Source organism: Cervus canadensis, chromosome 32 (genome assembly GCF_019320065.1).
Source record: "Cervus canadensis isolate Bull #8, Minnesota chromosome 32, ASM1932006v1, whole genome shotgun sequence".
Classification (NCBI taxonomy): domain Eukaryota; kingdom Metazoa; phylum Chordata; class Mammalia; order Artiodactyla; family Cervidae; genus Cervus; species Cervus canadensis.
Window position 1 is genome coordinate 3,287,195 of NC_057417.1, and position 12,057 is coordinate 3,299,251.

Genomic DNA, 12,057 nt, shown 5'->3' on the forward strand with positions numbered 1-12,057 from the left:
CGTGGCTCTCTGAAAGCCCTGCTAGAAAGCAACAGAGATGGAAGCTGGAGGGGAAGCCAATGTGCAGTGAACACCTTTTGTTGATGGTCAGTCACTCAGTCATGTTCGACTCTTTGCGATCCCACGGACTAAAGCACGCCAGGTTTCCCTGTCCCACACTATCTCCTGGAGTTTGCTCAAACTTATGTCCATTGATGCTGAAGCTGAAACTCCAATACTTTGGCCACCTCATGCGAAGAGTTGATTCATTGGAAAAGACCCTGATGCTGGGAGGGATTGGGGGCAGGAGGAGAAGGGGATGACAGAGGATGAGATGGCTAGATGGCATTACCAACTCAATGGGCATGAGTCTGAGTAAACTCCGGGAGTTGGTGATGGACAGGGAGGTCTGGCATGCTGCGATTCATGGGGTCGCAAAGAGTCAGACATGACTGAGCGACTGAACTGAACTGAACTGACTGATGTCCACTGAGTCAGTGATGCTATATAATGATTTCATCCTCCATCACCCCCTTCTCCTGCCTTCAATCTTTCCCAGCATCAGGGTCTTTTCCCACGAATTGGCTCTTAGTGTCCAGTGGCCAAAGTCGAACACCTACTATGCACCAATGTATTCACATACTTAATCCTCCAATAAACATGTGAAGCAAGTATTACTGCAAGTCACGTCCCCCTCCTTTCTTTCCCCAGCCTGTGTGCAGCTGGCTCGTCCCCCATCTTTCAAGATTCAGCTAAAAGAGGACTTCGTGTGAGACACCTTCCTGACCACCAAAAGTAAGCACACCCCCCACTGCCATCTTGGACTGTCCCCGGGGCTCAGGCTGCAACTGGCTGCTCCCTGCAGGCTCGGGGACGGCAGCCTCCATGTCTTCCCGTCCACACTGGCCCTGGCATACTGTGGGCACTGACTGAGCATCTGGGGCTGAGGAAGCGAGGGAATGATGAAGGAAGCTCCATTTCCATGGAGTGTCAATCAAGCCTCCAACTGCTCTGGAGCAAATCTGCAGTCATCATGCATGAGAAGGATGAGCTAGTTTGGAGATAAGAGGAACCAAAGGAAGAGAATCACAGTCTTTGTCTTCTAATTACAGGGCTCTTGGATTTACTGCTCGGAAGACGAGGCAAAAAGGCAGACAATACAGGACAGCGAATCTTGGTCCCAATCATGAAATGATACCCATAATTTTTGTCTTCCAGGCACTTTCTCACACACCCCTCTGCTCAAATAGCCGTCCCCAAAGGGATTAGCTCTCACTTTGCACTGCCAGAAATGACAACTATTTCCCATTCCACCAATACCCTGCTTTCTCAGCTCACTTTTTAAGAAGGGACAACACGTCGGATGCACGGCTGTCTCCAACTTGGTCGGCTGGGCCAGAGGACAGCCCTATGCTCTCCTCACGTCCCCAAGAGGGAGGCAGCTGTCTGGTCTGGACCACTTTCAGGGTTCTGTGCTTATCTGTTAATTTGTTCTTTTGTTTGTACAAATATACAATTAGAGCCATCAGCAGAGGCCAAAGACTCTCTGCTGGGAAGAAAGAACTGGCAAACAAGAACTTTAAAGAGTCTTTACTTCTGTCCTCTGAGTAGTCCTGGAAGCTTGCACAAACACAGCCTGGCACACTTCTGTAAACCTTTTTCGAATGTGTCTGTTTTTCCCCAAAGACTCTGAGGGTCTTAAGAACCATATTCTCAGGGCCCCAGATGATATCAGGTACATACTGATCACTCGGAGCATGTTTCCCATGGATGAACAGACACAGAGATGAACAAATAGATGGGGGATGGGATGGTGGATGAGAGTAGAAATGAGAGGGTCGGGTTGGGAGAGAATTATCTAATTTACTGAGAACGGACATCTAGTTTTTTCCCCCAAGTGGTTAAGTTGCATGGACAACATCTGTACAAAGGGCTTACTAAGGGCATTGGACAGAACAGACAGACGTTTGGGGCCTGGCAGTCTCCACCCACGAGTGAAGCGCCCACTGCTCCAACAAAGATGTACACACCCTCGTTACTCAGACGTTTAGTCCGCAAATCCACATTAGTTTCCTCTTATGGCCCTGGCACTCTGGGTGCCAGGGAGTTGGCAGAGGAGATGAAGGAGCACACAGTCCACCCAGGGAGACAGTCTTTAAACAACTAATAACACAATTATGGCGTGAAAAGTCCACAGAGAAAAACCAGGCTCACTAAGGTGTCTGGGAAGGCGATAGGGAGAGGGATTTGGAGGGACCGTGGTGAGAGCTGGGGCTCGAAGGAGGACAGCAAGGCTCTGGCCTTTGCTCGGGTGGAGGGAAACCTCCAAGCGGATTTAAGCGAGAGAGAGACTGGAAGAGACCCCATCTGAATAAGTCACTCTGGCTGCAGAGGAAAGACTGGGCAACAGGCAAGAGGAACAGCCAGGAGGCTGCTGAGCAAGCGTGTGTACACACGTACACACACACACACACACACACACACACACACACACACACGTCATCTTGATTCTGCACGCCAGATCATTTGCCAACCTGTCTGCCCACCGCCTTTTCATCGACAGACTTTTTTTTTTTTTAAATATTTATTTATTTATTTATTTTTGGTCATACATTGATATGAATCAGCCATAGATTTACATGTATTCCCCATCCCGATCCCCCCTCCCACCTCCCTCTCCACCCGATTCCTCTGGGTCTTCCCAGTGCACCAGGCCCGAGCACTTGTCTCATGCATCCCACCTGGGCTGGTGATCTGTTTCACCATAAATAGTATACATGCTGTTCTTTTGAAATATCCCTTTTTTTAAGGCGGACCTCTAAGAAGAAATCCACAACTGTCTACAGCTTCTCTAGGCTTAACTGCTAATAGAAAGCTATTCTTCAGTTATAAATTTTCAGACAATCTCGAGCGAGAGACTCAGGCTTCCTAGGAAGGAGCTGAGGGCATTCGACTTCTCCAAACTCACTCCGCTACAGATGAGGAGTAGCTGGGTCCCCCGTGCATACTTCTTCAGCCTCACACCACGTCAGGGCGTCTTGTCTGCTCCTGACAGGTGCCCAGAGTTTCTAGAAGCTGCTGCAAAGGCTGAGTGGAAGGAACACCTCCCCTCATGCCCCTCTTCAGCAAGAGCAGCTTTAGCTTCTAGGGACTTCCTGGAGGTCCAGTGGTTAAGACTCTGTGCTTCCACTGCAAGGGGCAGGGGTTCGATCCCTGGTCGGGGAACTAAAATCCTGCATGCTACACAGCAAAAGCAAACTGCAGCAGCAAACAATAAAAACCAAAAATAAACCCTAGCTTCTATCAATACTTCAACCCATTTTCCAAAGTTGAGTTTCCAAGGCAGACCTCCTTTCAAAGAAAAGGTGGCACCAGCATGATTTACTCAAGAAGACAGACATTTAGGACATGCTGAGCAAACTGCATCATCTCACCCTCAACTCTCACTGAACAGCCAGAGACAGAGAGGCACAGAGCTACCAGAAGATGCCAAGGAGAAGCGTCACTGTGCAAAGTCTAGAATCCAAACGTGCCCTCCCCAGGCTTCCAGTGTTAACTGGTGAGTGGGTGTAGGGTTTCTGTGAATATGCAGCAAACAACTGGAGCTGTCAGTTAGAAATCAGCCAGATCACAAGCCACATTAACAGCACTAAGAAGTATCAAGGAGGTTTAAGCAGCAGGTCTGAGGAGCTCACGGCTGCAGACGGGAGCCGATCTGGGTCTATCTGGGTTGACTGCACTGGAGACACCAGGCTGTAAGGACAAGAGAAGCCCCCCACCCCCACCCCCTGGTTTGTTCATTTTTACATTTCCGATCCCTAAACCCACTACACCTCGCCAGATTCGAGATCAGGGGTTGGTACACCATGGCCCACAAGCCAAATCCAGCCTGTGTCTGTAAATAAATTTTCTGTGGAACACACTGCCACAGCTGTGACGTGCGTGTATCACCTGCGGCTGCTCTTACTCTATCCCCGAAGTCCAGTCCCTGTGACAGAGACAGTAGGACCCGCGACACCTACAACGTTGACTCTCTGGGCATCTGTGGGGAAAGTCTGTCCACTTCTGCTGTCGCTGATGGCTGAACAGATGTAGAGCAATTATCAGCAATTTCAGGGAACACTTCTTCACACAAACGTTTGAGCTCCACAGCTTCACGAAATGACTTTCAGTGACTTGAGAGTAAAGAGAAGCCCCAGATCTTAATGGAGGGGGAGGGATAAGAAGTGATGTTTAAGATATCGTGTATTAACACATATATGTGGAACCCAGAAAAATGGGACCGGGGGGATTTGCAGGGCAGGAATAGAGGCATCAGGAGGTGGGGGCGGAGGGGGGAGGAGAGGGTGGGACAGATGGAGAGAGCAGTACCAGCATGCATACACTGCCATGTGTAAAATAACTAGCTAGTGGGAAGCTGCTGCATATAACACAGGGAGCTCAGCTCACTGCTCCATGGTGACCCAGACGCGTGGGATGGGGACTGGGAGGGAGGCTCAGGAGGGAGGGGATATACGTGTGAAAGTGAAAGTGTCAGTCGCTCAGCCGTGTCCGACTCTTTGTGACCCCATGGACCTCAGCCCGCCAGGCTCCTCTGTCCATGGGATTCTCCAGTACAGAACACTGGAGTGGGTTGCCATGCCCTTCTCCAAGGAATCTTCCCGACCCAGGGATGGAACCCAGGTCTCTCGCATTGCAGGCAGATTCTCTACCATCTGAGCAGGGTGGGAGTGGAAGCGAGGCTTCAGAGGGAGGGGATACATGTGTACCTACAGCTGGTTCCTGCTGCTGTACGGCAAAACCCAGTGCAACACTGTAAAGCAATTATACTCCAATCAAAAAAAATTTTTTTAAACAAATGACATTGAAGGGTCCAGGCCCTTATACACATTCATTCACCTCAACCTCACAGCAATGTTCTACCGTGAGGATTCTGAGTCTGGCCGTCTTCCTCGAGAGGCTCAGGGAGGCTCTGTGAGGTGCCCGCGGCCACAGCGAGAACTCAAAGTCCAGTTTAGCTCAACCCCAAGCTGTGCTCTCCTGTCTACATCTGCTGCCTCCCCCCAGAGAATCATGAGTGCAAAACAAGAATCCAGGCTAATCTTTGAGGGCAGGACTCTGCTCCTGTGACAGAAATGAAGACACTCAGGCAATCAGAGAGGTATTCACCTTCGCTCTCTGCGGCTACCGACGCGTCTGGACTGCATTTCTGCCGTCATGGGTGTGGTGATGACATCGGCAGACGAGTGGGCACTGCTGACTGGCAGATAAAAGCAGAAGGACTCTGGAATGTTTCCTCCTGGGATTCTTTATGGGGATTTTAATGTCTACTCTTTCTAAATAATGGAGCCACACTCTGGAGGCTGCTTCAGGACTGTGGAGTGGGCTGGCGGGGTAAGTTTCTCGGGAATTTCTCCAGCAATTCCCAGAGAATGCCCAGGTCCTCAGGGAAAGACGCAGGGTCTGGTATCTTAAAGTCAGGCACCTCTGAGCCTCACCACTTACTATCCATGAAATCTGTGCCCAGCTTCCTCTTCTGTAAAATGGGGCCAGCACTCGTCCATCCCAGCCTCTGTACCGTTCTGTTATAAATCACCCAACACGCTGCCTGTGTGGTTACTGTGGTCGCCCCCAGCCGCCATTTCTCACCTTCCCGGTCACCTCCCTGCAGGAAAGAGACAACGGGAAGGGGAACTTGGGCCAGCGCTGAACTTCAGTGATCCTGCCTTCAGCTTGGGTTGGTTGGTTTGGCTGTGCTGGGTCTGGGTTGCGGTCCACGCAGGGCTCCTCGTTTCGGACCATGGGCTCTAGAGCAGGCTCAGTTGCTGTGGTACACGAGCTTAGTTGCTCTGTGTCATGTGGGATCTTAGATCCCCGACCAGGGGTCGAACCCACATCCCCTGCAAGGGAAGGCAGACCACCAAGGAAGTCCATTTGTTTTTTTAAATTGGAACTCATTTTCTACTACTGAGAATTCACCATCTCTCCTGATTGGCCTCGGGGGCCGCCCACCAGCTACCCTGAGCAGAGTAGCACTGCCCCCAAAGGGAGGAACAGGCACTTGGGCAAGCCGTCCGTGTTCTCCCACGGCCGGCATTTCTAGTCCCTTCCAGTTGTGTCACAAGGAGCAAAGAGCACGGACGTAGCCCATGTCCCTCCTAGTCAGGGCTAAGGCGCCAAAGACAGAACGGTCACCTTGGTTTCTACACATGGTAACAGGAACCTAGAAGCTCCTCTCTTTCACTTGACCTGTCTCCTCTGCGGGAACAGAAGGCTTCCTGTGTCATTTCTTACCCTTCAGCTCCTCTCCTCTTAACAATGAGCTGGCACTGTATTTGCCACACGTCTGCAAATCATACAGCCCAGGCTGAACACGCATCTGTGGGTTTTCCCTTCCCCACACTTTCATGATTTCAATTTTTTAAGCAAACCACTTCTCTTGATTGACATCTTGCCAAGAGGCCCGGCGTTAATAGCAATGACCTGGCTGCTCTGCGGAGCAGCACTCTGGCAGCTGAGGGCGGGGGGTGCATGCAGGGCAGCCAGAGCGAAGGGCATGGATGCCAGCGCCCAGCCCCCAGGGCCCTCTCCCCTGCGGTGCCAGCCTGGCAAGTGACGCACCCTCTCTGTGCCTCTGTTTCCTTCTCTGTAGAATAAATACATCAATTCCACCTGCCTTACAGGGCTGTCCTGAGGAAGTGAGACAACTGATGTCAAGTGCCGGGAAGAAAGTCCAAGACGCCAGGGCTTCAAGTGCGGCCGTGGCTGTGGTCACCCAGAGCGGCCTGCCACGTGGAGGCCCAACAGGAATCCTCGCAAGGCCAAGTCCACTGGGCTGGGTGTGGAGACAGAGCTAACACTTCTGGAAGGTCTGAGCACCTCTCACTTGTCACACCCACAACAGCCCAGGGGCTGGTGAGGCGTGGGTCCGGGCAGCTGTGTCTCCCATCGGTCCTGGAGAAAGAACACAGTCCATCTGGCTGCCATGCACAGGATACCCTCTGTGTCCTTCACATGAGAAAACCCTAAAAAGGTGACTTTGAAAAGTCACCCAGAGGCAGCTCCTGTGGTCTTCACTGTCCCTCCAGACCTGTTATTGCCACCTGTCAACACAGCGGTCATCCAAAGTGCGAGGCTTTTCCTTCATTTGCATGTTTGTTCAGGAGGTTTGGAGGCAGCTGATGGAGACCGAGGTGGGAGGGGACCACAGGTCACTGGGTGCAACCCCTGCGCATGCCACTCACCAGGGAGAGGGGCTTCTGGGGCCCCGGCTGGGTGAGACCCTGGAGATCGGCTGTTCTGCCACCTACCCCGACCCCAGGGTCCTCTCTTCAGAGGCCTAGGGCCCTTGGAGGACACAGTTTGAAACCTACCACCCTGGAGAAAAACTCCCGTTCCCTGAGAGGACAATCCCCAGGCACGGCCTCCAGGAATTCTGGATTCACTTCTTGCCACCAACCACATCCACCCCAGGCTCCCTCCTCACCCATTCCCCGGACATGTGCCTTTCATGGTTGGCATCTTCTGAACCCGACAAGGCTCAGGTGGCCCCACTCAGTAAAGCCTTTGGAATGAGATGTTCCTCTTTTGCAAAGACAGCTGAAGGCTGCCCCGTGCTGTTCCCATGCACTTTGCATGTGTGTCCTGTTACAGCCCCTCCCATATACCTGGAGGTCACTGGTTTACCTCCCTGCTTCTCTGGATGCCTGAGAGCTGACCGGGCACCAGGCAGTGCTTTCACACACCTCAGATGCCCAGGACCTCTCACAGGGCCCAGCACCAGGGTCAAGATCTGTGACGACATCTATCTTTCTGTCCTAACAGCAAGGTCTGTAAGGATAGCACCAAACTCATCAGGATGGTGGTCCTGGGGCAGGAGGGGGCTGGAATTGAGGGCAATCGTTAAAGAGATTTTAATGCCTGAATGTCTGCATGTGGAATGTACTCAGGTAAGACTGCGTGCATGCTCAGTTGCTCAGTTATGTCCAGCTCTTCGTGACCCCATGGACTGTAGTCTGCTGGGCTCCTCTGTCCATGGGATTCTCCAGGCAAGAATACTGGTGGGGGTTGTCGTGCCCTTTCCAGGGTATCTTTCTGACCAGGGATCAAACCTGCATCTCTTATGTCTCCTGCATCGGCAGGTAGGTTCTTTATTACTAGTGCCACCTGGGAAGCCCTCTCATGTAATACCGGTGCTTTTTCCAAAACCACTTTAAATGATGGCAACCCCCACCACCCCCCACCGCCACTTCAAATGGTATGTCCATATCTAGAGCCCCAGAATATCTAATTGTGACTTTATCTGGAAAAACAATTTTACAGATGTAACTAAGTCAAAGATCTCAAAATGAGACTACCCTGGATTATCCAAGTGGGCCCTAAACTCAATGACCAATGTCCTTACAAGAGAGCCACTGAAAGAAGCAGAAGGCCAGGTGAAGACAGAGGCAGAGACTAAAATGATGTGGCCACAAGCCAAGGAATGCTCGGGCCGCTATAAGAGGCAGCAAGGCTCCTCCCCTGGAGTCTCCAGACAAAACCTGCCCCTGCCAGTGTCAATGGTCTGATTTTATTATTTATTTAAGATTTTAAAGACTCTTGTTTTAATGTGGACCATTTTTTTTAAAGTCTTTCTTGAATTTGTTACAATTCAATTTGTTGCTTCTGTTTTGGGTTTTGGCTGCCAGGCATGGGATCTTTGCTCCCCGACCAGGGATCGAACCTGCACCCCCAGCATTGGAAGGTGAAGTCTTAACCACCGGATCACCAGGGAAGTCCACAGCCTTGATATCAAGCTTCTGGCTTTCACAACTGTGAGACAATGAACATGTGCTGTTTTAAGACACCAAGCTTGTGGAGATTTGTTACATTCATTGATCTCTTGCCAGGCCTGTGTTACACATTTTAAATCCCTCATTACTCTAAGGGGTTGACACTATTACCAACCTCATTTTATAGATGAGGAAACAGACGCTCAGAGAGTTGACTTCACGTGCTCAAGGGCACAGGGCTATAAGTGGCCAAGCCAGGAGTGGACTCAGGCGTGGGCTCCAGAGCCTACAATGCGCTGTAACACGTAATCAAAGAACACAGCTTTGGGGTCTCACAGATCTAGGCTTACACTCTTACTCTGCCATCCCAACCAAGGCCCCCAACTTCTCCAAGCCCCACTCTCCTCAATTACAAAGCAGGCCCAGGACTTCCCTGGTGGTCCAGTGGCTAAGACTCCGTGCTCCCAATGCAGGGGGCCCAGGTTCAATCCCTGGTCAGGGAACTAGATCCCACAGGCCAAAGCAAAGATCTCAAGTGCTACAGCTAAGACCTGGTGCAGCCAAATAAAAAAGGTTTTTTTAATTAAAAAAAAAATAAAGCAGGCAAGGAATACTTCCCTGCTGTGCTTATTATGGATTAAATAAAAGAAAGAAAACTGAGTGTCTGGGATATAGTATCCTGATGCTGGGCACAGAGGGGACCCTTGGCAAGCATCTCCTAAAGGCATGGGAGATGGGTCAGGGTTTTATTTATCTACTGGTAGGGAGAGTCATGTCAGAAGTCAGAGGTAGGAAGTGACTGGAAGACATGTTCTTCCATGAGGAACACGCTGACTACAGGTGCAAACCGTTTCCCACATTTGCTCACCCAACCCAACCTGCAGTGTGCTCGGCTCTTGGAAGCGCCAGATGAGAGGGAGGACAGATGGGTCGATCAAGTCAGAACAGCACGGGCAGTTGGTCCGCCTTAGGCGTTCCATTGTGTGAGTGTAAAAGATGATGACAATGGTGGGGGAAAGAAGTCTTTTAAAGCCGAGCTCCTGTTCTCAAACACTAAAAAGGCCCATTCCGCAATTTGTCCCCAGGCAACTTGCCATATGATGTCCAGCAATGAACATTCACAGTAACGCAAAAACAGTCACACACACACACACACACACACACACACCACGGCAACGCCAAAACAGTACTTTCCAGAAATGCTCATGTGTCAAAGTTAACAGCCCCGCCACACACACACACACACCCCAGCGGCACCCACAACCAGCTAAACAATGGCCACATCACGGCTGGGCAGCCTCCACTTGCTGCCACTAATGACTTAGGAAGCCAATCACCAAAATCCTCACTCACTTAGAGCCCCGAACCATTCCCTGCAGAGATCAGACATGAGAAGCAGTCCTGCCACGGAGGAATCTGCCTGATCTTCAACCTATTATCAATGAGCAATAAATAATGAAGTTTTGCTAAAGATTCTGGGGACAGTACACTTTAGCATCTGTTTTATAATCACAGCTCCCAAAGTGTGATGCTTCCCCAACCCCCTTTGAAACTGATGATTTCCCAAGATGATGTTTTCTGGAACTGAGAGCACAGTCCTCGGTCCACAGCCTGGCCCCTGCTGTTTCTAGCATGCTGAGCAGAAGCAGGTAAAGTCATTCCCTTGCTCTGGACTTTCATTTCCTGTCTGAGGAAAGGAAAGGGCAGGATGAAGAGGTGGACTGTGCCTGTTTAAGGCCTGGTGTCCACTCCCCTCCTGGGAGATCAGCCCACCCAGGGGCTGAGACTTGTGTGGAGCACATCCCATGCCTGGATCCCAGGGTGAGCACCAAATAACACAGGTCAGTCAGCACATCCTGTCCTTACGGCCACAGTGATTAGTTCAAGATTGGTCAACAAACCAAACTGGTTCAATGAGAGTGAAGCCTGGAGATTTTGCTGGCAACACTGGACAGTTTCACTCTTTCTCCTGACAACGACCGGGAAGACGGGACCACTGCTCACCCGGCTCTCGACTTTTCAGTGACCCACTGAAACAAATGCCTTGCTCTGCTGACGCCGCTCTGACTCGAGTCCTCTCTTTCTGCCGCTGAACGCATCCTATCTGATACAGAAACCATGACCTTCTCCAGTGCCAGCATTTATTTCATTCCATATGTTTTCCTAGAAAGGCCAAGCCCTCCCAGTGAAAACCCAAAGGAAATCCTTCAATCCCTGCTGCCAAGGAGAGACTGTGAGCTGCTTAAAGCCACAGACCACGTTGATCTTGTCTTTGATCTCCAGTTCAGAGAATAGTACGCGGAATCCAGGAAACTCAGAACCCAACACACAGGGACTGAAGGAACAGATCAATAAGCAGAGGTCTATACGCTGCGGGCCCCTAGACAACCTTTACTTCTCTAACCAGCATGGCCATGAGAGCTGCCGTAACCACCAGCATCACGGTTCAGGAAGTGCTACCGAGGAGCAGGCATCAAAAGCTCTGCAGAGACCATCCGACTGAGGCTCATCACCACCCTGGGAGGCAAGTATGCGGTCACCGCTGGAAGCCACCAGGGCCAGCCACAATAACTCTGCTGTTTCCAGGTGCCTGGGAGGGCTGTACTTCCCCACCCATCCAAAGTGATGTGTGACCAGGGACCTGCTTAGCCAATGAAATAATAGAGAAGTAAGGTGTCTCACATCCGGGTGGAAGAGAAGAGTGTGTACTTGGTCAGTTGTCTAGTCCCCCATCACAGCCTGGGTGTGGGTGTTAGGATGACAAGATGCAGTAGAGGCCCGGCCAGTTCGTGAAGGGCACGCCACATGGACGAGAGAGAAACCGTTGTTTTCTGGTACCGGCATTTTGGCGTTCTTTGTTACTGCAGCATTAACGCAGCCCACCCTAATATATCAACTCCATTTCATAAAACGGAAAACTGAGCCTCAAAGAGATGAAGGGCCTTGTCCCAAGCCATATCATTATTGAAGCAGAGAGGCACGGGTAGGCCAGGAGAAAACGGCCGTGGCCACTGTTCCTCAGGTTCTGAGGGGTTGTTATCTAAACTCCCAACCAGCCGACTCAGGGCTTTCACTGTCAGCCTGGCCCACACGCTCCTGGTAGGAAATCCGGGCCCCTCTGTACCTCAGAAACCAAGAGTTCACCCTGAAACAGCAAAACTCAACAAGTTTCCAAACCTCAAGACATCAAAAGTCCAGGAATGTAGGAATATATATACAGCATAATATAATAATGAAGAATATATACAGTATAATGTAATAATAACATATTATTATTATCAGTATGACAATGCAAAAAGATTGGAGG

At 50.8% G+C, this 12,057-nt stretch overlaps 1 protein-coding gene and 1 non-coding gene across 4 annotated transcripts in view; one reads left to right on the forward strand and one right to left on the reverse strand.

The window, feature by feature from the left end:
* Window positions 1-12,057, reverse strand: part of SNX29 (sorting nexin 29) — a 579,583-nt gene that overhangs the window by 190,911 nt on the left and 376,615 nt on the right. The window lies entirely within an intron of this gene.
* Window positions 9,181-9,253, forward strand: TRNAG-CCC. The gene has a single exon. It is a non-coding gene; the product is annotated as a tRNA-Gly (tRNA).